This window comes from Microcebus murinus, chromosome 23 (assembly GCF_040939455.1).
Source record: "Microcebus murinus isolate Inina chromosome 23, M.murinus_Inina_mat1.0, whole genome shotgun sequence".
NCBI lineage: Eukaryota > Metazoa > Chordata > Mammalia > Primates > Cheirogaleidae > Microcebus > Microcebus murinus.
The window spans coordinates 34,075,207-34,083,780 of NC_134126.1; the positions used below are offsets into that span (position 1 = coordinate 34,075,207).

General features: G+C 48.3%; 1 protein-coding gene across 2 annotated transcripts in view; it reads right to left on the reverse strand.

Moving 5' to 3' along the window:
• NEK7 (NIMA related kinase 7) overlaps positions 1-5,032 on the reverse strand; it is a 132,695-nt gene extending 127,663 nt beyond the window's left edge. Inside the window, exon 1 of one of the 2 annotated variants that reach the window (XM_012744366.3) lies at positions 2,587-2,632. The gene's annotated coding sequence lies outside the window, so the exon portion shown is untranslated. Of the gene's footprint in view, positions 1-2,586; positions 2,633-4,768 lie in introns of those variants that run through there. The other variant, XM_012744365.2, reaches the window with a different exon arrangement.
• Between the last annotated feature and the right edge of the window lie 3,542 nt (positions 5,033-8,574).

Below are 8,574 nucleotides of genomic sequence, written 5' to 3' on the forward strand. Positions count from 1 at the left end.
AGTATTGTTTGAAAGACTAAATTAGTTTTTCTGAAAAAGAAAAAATGTGCCCACCATCTTGCTCATGCCAAAAATTCCCTCTAAAGGCAACAAAGACAATCATACCAGTAGGCTTAAAATGAAAACTACTAAAGAAACAAGCCAAAACTCACTTTTATTAGGGTATTAGGGTATTAGTCAAGCAAGTAAAGATAAACGACTGACATCATAGTCCACCAAAGGGTTTTGTGATAAGGAGGCCTGAGAGAGGTGCACATTCTTTCAATGTCACAAGATAGGAGTGGATTCCCCAGACTGAATAGTGGAAAAACCTGAAATGGTAGATAATCCTAAAAGAGGTTGATACGTTTATGAAGTCTGAAATAAAACACAAAATTTGGGAATGTACAGCCAGGCATCATTCTGAGGGGATTGGGAAAGACCAATAAATTATCAAAAGAGTCTAAGGACCAAAAAATTATAAAATACTCTTGTGGAAAATTCCATATGCACCCAAACACCAACAGCCTAGAACAGGGTCCTCAAACTTTTTAAACAGGGGGCGAGTTCACTGTCCCTCAGACCGTTGGAGGCCCGTTGGAGAGTGGGGCGCACATTCCACACATGCGCACTGTGGGCCCGGGACGAGTGGGCTGCAAAGCAGGACAGGCAGTGGCAGCAGAAACACTTTTGCAGGCCCCATGTGGCCCAAGGGCCGTAGTTTGAGGATGCCTGGCCTAGAATCATATTTAGACCTTTCGGTATAGTCTTCAGAGCAGAGGTGGGCCACAAGCTTATTTGTATAAGCAAAGTTTTATTTGAATAAACCTATGTCCATGTGGTCAGAGTTACAACGGCAGCAGCTGAAACCATATGGCTCGTGGTGCCAGAAATATTTACTACATGGTCCGTTAGAGGAAAAGTTTGTGAAACCTCTTCCATACAAAAACAGCCTGGAATGAAAAAGGAGCCCTTAACTACTAGCAACAGAACACCAGTGGCAAGATTTACAAAAAGGCTTATTTCCATTATATAACAGAAAACATATATTTTAAAACTTTTATAGGCCACTTAATAAGTTTTGTTCATTTACATTGTTGCTTCACTGTGGATAGCTATCACTACAAAATAGCTCACTGTATAAGCTCATTACAAAAATAGTATGACAGAGCTGCTATTTTGACAAAGTTTTAAAAAGTTACCCTGCTCAAAAATATTAAGGAATGCTTCATGATCATCTGTGCTTCTCATTCCCACTGTCCACTAAAAACCATGAAACACATTCTGTTTTCTTTAGAATGAAAAATATTAACATTTTTGTGAAAATATATAACACATAGAGATAATCAAACTACTAATTACCAAAAAAGAAATCAGCAGTTCAGAACTTTTATAACTCGGAGATTAAATGATCTAAGTTTGAAAATTCTAAACTGCCATTATTATATCCTACGAATGCATATATTTGATTATAATTATGTAACTAAATATTATTCATCTATATTCCCTATAAAAATGGGGGGAGAGTTAAACTGGAACCATCTCAAAAGGGTAAAGAAACACTTCTTAAAACATCTTGCTATATATTTATGGAAATGCTGATAAATCACTGGTAAGGCAACTCAGAGCAAATAGTAATCATGTATGTCACTTCCAAGACACAGTCAAGCACTGCATTACGTTTGCTACCGTGTTTTATAGATGATGCACTGAAATACCTACCATCACAAGCCCCCAACAAATATTTGAAGGGACTTTAGTTTGATTGAAACCAGGAATGGGGACAGAGTGCTGCTTTGTGCAGCTGCAGCTACACTACACATTTTTTAAATACCAAAGCCTATTTTTAAAATAATAATGGTAAAAAGAAACAAAACCTGAAAGGAATTTTGGAATTTATTACCTAATTAAGCAACTTCTTTCTCAAAACTGCAATAAATAATCACAATTCTCTCCTGTCCAGATGCCCTGAATAGTGACTGCATTAGTAATGCTATAGAGATACATTTTAAAACATCAGACAGTTCCTAGGAAAAATAGTGTTTCGTTTTATAAACACGGTAAAAGTCTCTAATGATATCTCAGACCACAAATTTAAGTGGAAAAAAAGGAATCTACATCCCAGTAAATGCACAATAGCTGAAAAGGAAAGAATACTTCTATGTTTGCGGTAAGTCAGAGCCCAAAACTGTCCACTGCAACCCCCAGGAAGATTTAGGGGTGGAGGCTGTGAGATTAAATATTTACTTACACAAACTGTAACAGCACTGCACTTCCGTTTAAAAGCTACAATGTAGATTTTTAATTTATTAATCAGGCGTGTGAGTTATAGTGGCATCCACCTCCCCTCCTCCACTAGCACGCTGCCATCATGCCCTCATTCCAGAAGTGCTTCCCTCATTCTTGGAGCCAGCGCTGTCTTATTACCGGGCTGGGAACGGAACTCCCGAAACCGTCCAGCCAGGAAAACGTGGAAGGGAGGAGAGTAACGGAGGGTATCATCTCCATCAGATAAAACAGGTATGACCTAAGTAAATAAACCCGAATGGGAGTTCGGATGATAAAATGAGTCTGCCTGTACCCTGGAGATAAAGTTACAGTCCTTACTTGTTAAACTGACAAGATTTTAACTGTGAGAAGATTCCCAGGGAGGTCTGAAGACGCCTGACGACGCAGGTCCCCGCATGTCTCGGTCTCCGTGCTCAGGCCACTTCAGAGCAAGACCCCGGTGGGTCACGCAGACCCTATTTACCCGCCGAGCAACTTCGTCTCTCGTCCGCTATCCACTCTCGGTGGAAGAGGTTAGTAAGTTCGAGTGCAGTTGAATCTCGGAACGAGACACTCAGCGGGCTCAGAGGAACGCGGGTCCCCTCCTCTGTGTGACTGCGCATTCACCTCACAAGGCTGCGCCTCCGCCCGGCGTCCCTCCGCGGACATCCCCGCGGGAGGAACTCGGTCCCGCTCCACGCCCGCAGCCGGGGTAGGAAGTACCCGCCCCCCGGAGCGGCGTCCTCGCAGCCCATTGGCTGCGGAGGCCGCCACTCCTCCGCAGGGCGGGGTCTCCCGCCGCCGGGCGGAATCTCGGGCCGGCACCTCCAGGAGGGTCTCCCCGGCTCCCAAAGGCCGCCGCCCCCCATCGAGCGAGCACCCAGCCTCCCCACAGGGCTCCTCTGCTAACTTCTCACTTCGCCGGGCCGTCCTCTCTCGGCCCCCACACTGTCTCTGCCCTTTTGACCCCTCCTCGAGGCAAAGCTTCTTCCAAGCCCCACTTCTCCGCCACCCCGCGAGCTCCAGCGCTGCACCAGGTAGAGGATGCTGCGGTTCAGGACCGCGGCAGGCTGTGGGCTGGATCTCGCCCAGGGCAGCGGGGGATTCCTTGCTCTGGAAATGAAATGAACTGCTGGAGCTGTATGTTCGCCGTTTCAACAGCGCTGGCCTTCGCCAGGTGGTACGAGACAAGAACGCCCAGCGTCCATTCGGCAGGAGCTGCCACAACTTTCCGGGGTTCGCTGCATCTCTTGCTTTACTATTTACCGTTTTCAGGGTCTGACTGGCTGTCCCAAGCATTCCACAAACTTTCTGAGTGCATGCACACAAAGCCATTCCTCGACCACACCAGCAGCAGCAGCTCAAGGGCCTAAACAGATTGATAACACATATTCTGAGTTTGTTTTCTCTTTTCTTTTTTTTCCTGTAATGCAACCTGACAAGACACACTGCTGTCGCCTGCAAGGGAGTGTGCGTCTTCCTGAAACTGCAAATTCCTTGCGGAAGGAATCAGAAATAGTGCTTCTAACTATCATGGGTACAACAATACTCTACAACTTAAGGAAATCTGATGTTCTCAACTGCATCCCCGAGCTCAGTAATCTCAAAAGGAAGAGAAAAACCATTTCGTTTCTGTATAACACACGTTTCTGATTTCCAGTTAAGTCCCGCGAATTGCTCAAGGACGGAAACACGTAGCTAACTACAAACTAAGCATATTTTTTAAGGTTTTTCCCCCAAAAAGGACTACAGCCATGCAAGAGCACGATTCAACAGTTGATGCATCATCTCCCAAGGCCTAGAGAGCATGAATAAAAGAGGCAACAAGATTCTTGGGGTCCCCTCTGCAGCATCCTCCAGGCTGCGTGCGCTTCCTGACACAGCTCTGGAGTCACGTGGCCCCACTTTTCTCCTCCGCGCTCCGCGTCGTCTCCCTGACTTTGGCCTCAATTTCCAATTTCTTTCTCTTCCACTGCCACCATCACCACCAATGCTTGCTGCCGCCTCTCAATGCCTCTCCCCGGCATTTTATAATCCCGAGTCTCCCTGAAGCGCATCCCCAACAGGCCTGTCACGCTCCCCGACTTCCCCGGCCGCTTCAGAGTCACCCCAACCTCCCCGCTCCCACCGCCCACTCTCTCCCCGTGAACTTCACTTCTCCAAGTCGGGCCCTGCCGCGTGCTGACAGACGGACTCAGCCAATCCGCGCGGGATAAATAACCCACGCCACCAATGAGCGTCGCCGGGAGGCGGGACTTCGCGCAAGTTCCTCAGGTCTTGAAACGAGAGACCTGTTGCCGCCGCCGCCGCCGCCGCGGCCGCGAGTTTCTTAGTTACCGCCGCGGCCTCGGGCCACCGGAGCCGCGGCCGGGCGTGCGCTCCCCGCCGCCCGCCCCCACCGAAACCCCGCCGGCTCGAGCGCGGCGCGCCCCGCCCCGCCCCTCCTGCCCCGGGCCGGGGGGTTCCCGACGGCCGCCCTCTCCCCGCCCGGCTCCCGCCCGAGCTCCGGGCGGCGACTCACCAGGAAGTCGGGAGTTTTCCGTTCTCCCGCCCGCGAGGCACCGGGGCTGGCGGGCGGGCGGGCAGGCAGGCAGGCGAGGCTCGGCCCGGAGCCGCCGCGCAAAGGCTCGCTGGGGTCCGGGGGCTGCGGCTACGAGGCCCGGAGCCGACCGGCCACCTCCCGCCGCGCCGCCCCCGCGGACGCTGCAGGCGCGGGCTCCCACCCTGCGCTCGGCCAGGCGCGTCCCGAGTGCGAGCCTAGCGGCGGCCCATCCTCCGCGGCGCCGCCGTCAGGAGGGTAAACATCCCGGCATCCCCGGCAGGGGGCGTGGCGGCCGCCGGCCCCGCCCCGCGCCCCGCCCCCGCTCTCCTCAGCGCGCCCGGCCGCGCGCGGAGCCGGCGACTTCTTCTCAGGAGCCGGCGACGACGTCCTCACGAGAGCCGGCGCGGCTCTGGGGCAGCCCCGGGGGCTCCCCGCTTCCTTCCCGCCGTCCTTCCGCCCTCTCAGACCTCCTCGGGCCGAGTTCCCGCCTCGGCGCGGGCCGGCCCTGTCCTTAAGAAAGCGTTTTCCCTTCACGTGTGGTGAAGCGCTCCCATCTGCGGGTGGTGAGCGCCCGGGGACGGTCCCGTTCTCCTCGCCGCCGCGCCTCGACCCATCCTCCTCTCTCAGGTGGTTCAAGCCGCCCCCGCGTCTCCTGCGCGTGCGGGAAAACGCGTAAGAAAGAGGCGTTTTTCCTGAGTCCCGCTGAGCAGACCTTGCGTGTGTATAAAGTGGGGGTCCCAGAATAGGCGACAGCGGCTCGTAGGACGTTCCCCAAGGTGAACTACCCGGTTTGGGACAGAGAATCTTTGAAATAAATAAATAACATATGCATATGATGATGCAATGTAATGTATATAAACAATATTGCAGAAGGGCTGCCCAGCTGCAGCGGAACAGCAGTGCCGCGCTGCGAAGGCCGGGAGGACCGTCAGAAGTGAGGCTGCCGCACTTTCCCACCTGTGTAAATGCTCTGTTTCCTTTGCGGCGCTCGGGGAAGGCTGTTCCCAGCCGCCAGCCTGCCTGCCGGCCTGGAGCAAGCGCTGACGGAAAAGCAGAGCGGCCCGGCCAAAGAGGCCCGGGTCCAGGAATCATCATCTCAGAATCCAGCTTTCACTGCTCTGCTGTTCCTCTCCCCGCCACGCTTGCTCCAAAAATGCTCGTTTGGCCTCAAGAAACGCATTCATTACAATCCTTTGTAAGAACCACTTAGCGCTTATTATATTCCTAACTGCTGTGCAGTGCATGCTATGAACTATCAGATTAACTTTGGTGTAAGTGGTATTTGCTTATTGCACTTAATCCGTCTCAGTTGACACCAAGTTTTCGTGGGTTTTTTTGGGTGTTTTGTTTTGTTTTGTTTTGTTTTGTTTTGAGACAAAGTCTCGGTTTGTTGCCCAGGCTAGAGTGAGTGCCGTGGTGCCAGCCTAGCTCACAGCAACCTCAAACTCCTGGGCTCAAGCGATCCTCCTGCCTCAGCCTCCCGAGTAGCTGGGACTACAGGCATGCACCACCATGCCTGGCTAATTTTTTCTATATATATTAGTTGACCAATTAATTTCTTTCTATTTATAGTAGAGACAGGGGTCTCGCTCTTGCTCAGGCTGGTTTCGAACTCCTGACCTCGAGCAATCCACCTGCCTCTGCCTTTCAGAGTGCTAGGATTATAGGCGTGAGCCACCGCGCCCGGCCAGTTTTTGTGTTTTGTTATCCAGACAGCTTTACTGGCCCCACACAATTAAAACTTAGAGATAATTTTGATTATGGAAACCATTTTTTTTTTTCTTGAAAGGCTAATCTAGCTAGACCAGAGGTGACGTGTAGCAGGTTTGGTGTAAATGCAATTTCTCTGAAGGGAGAAAAGTTTGCTAGGAAAAAGAAAAAAAAAGTTTTCCTGAAGAAGGGTGATGAAGTAATATTAAAAATAATTCTCCTTTGAAAGAGATACCTAGCCAGTAGGGTAGACCAGAAAGGTCTAGCCTCCTTGACTCAAGCGAAGTGCTGGCAACAGGTGTATTTAAAAAGCTACTAGTGATTTTGGCAGCCACTGAATTTGGCAGCTCGATGGTGATGAGGCTTAGTCAAGCTGTTGAAATGTCTGGACTAAACTGGGCCAAGAGGAGGAAGTCAAAGTGCAGACTGCAGACAACCCGAGAGAGATCACTTTTCTCTGGCCCTGGCTGTGGTCCCTCTACAGTGTCAGAAAATAAATCTTCGTCTTGCTTTGGAAATGCCCATGAAAAATATTAGAAAGTTACTTTTTCACCTCTAATAGCCCCTTGTATTCAATTGTAAGTGGATCGTGCAGATGAACTTCCCATTAGAACAGTAAAATCGGCCTTTAGTTTTATCCTCACGCCAAATCCCTAGAATTCAAAATCACAGAAGGACACCTCTGCTATGTCCCAATTATCTACTTACGGTATTTTGAGAATACAGTTCATGGTTAAAAATAGTGGCATACCGACAGTGGCTTTTCCTGGCTATTTTTGTAGTAGCTATAAAACCAAGGAAACGTTTTCAATACACCGCATATATTTTTTAATGTAGGGAAACGCAATATATTGGTTGCAAAATAGGAAAGAAACGGTACCAACTAGCAGGTTGTGTTTATACCATGATTTCCTTTGGTCAGCACAATACAACTGAATATCTCTTGCCTCTCAGTATAAAAGCCAAAGGGCTGATTTGCAGTGGGCAATAAGTCACAGCAATGAAGGAAATATGTTCAGAAATTATTTCCCTTTTCATTCTTGTACACCTCATCCTTGATGTGGAGCCAAACTGCTAAGTCATTTCGCAGGACATAATTTCCTCAGCAATGATGGCATTTTCAATCACGGGTGTTCCCTATCACCGCTCATTTATGCTAACGGCTGTGGTGCTGTAGCCAGCAAATCTCAAAGACAATTTTTTAAATTGCAGGTTTCTTTGGAATATGTTTTATGTGAACATGTGTCTACCTGGAAAAGCGATATAAAAAATATCCTGTGATTTCATAAAGCTAAACGTAAAGATCTCGAGTCCTGTGTCATTTCCCTGGTCTTTCTCTAACTAACATCTTCTGTGCTCCTGGTTTCCATTTTGGAACACTCCAAATCCAGTCAGTCTGCATTAGAAGCAACCGTTTAATTCCTAACAAGAAAGAAAATGGAAGATAAAAGTTATTTGGGTTTACTTTTAGTATTTCTTCATAGTTAAAATTGAGAGGCTGCTCTTCAGCTACAGAGCCAAAAGTATATCCCCAATACTTCAATACGAGAAGTGAAAAGTTACATTTAGTATTGTTTTCATCTTTCTCACCGTTGTTTTTTTTTTTTGATACTTCAGCCTTTATTGATTAAAACATCTCTTTAATCTTTTTTTTTTTTTTTAGCTGGCCTACTTCATGGCAGAAGTACACTTTAAAATACCTGAGTAATTATTTCTTCAGCAGTTCAGTTGTAGTGTTAATGTTCAATCTCTTACTATTTGGAAATACAGGATGTGGGTAAACCCTGATTTGGAATCACGCCATGTTAAACCCAAGGCAGAGATACTGAAAGCAGGCACTACACTATGTATAACGAGAAGCCTGGTTAATCATAAACAGCCTGAACATCCTCCATAATTCTGCCACTGAATTTACCATTGAGTAACATGCAAACGATAGAGACATTTTATTGTTTAAATCACTCTGTCATAACAGCTTTTCCATGCAAAAGTCAGCATTATGCAGAGGAAGGGGCACCTGGAACAACGCTTTCCAAAACAAGCACAGTGTCATTTCCAAAGCTTGAGAAATTAGG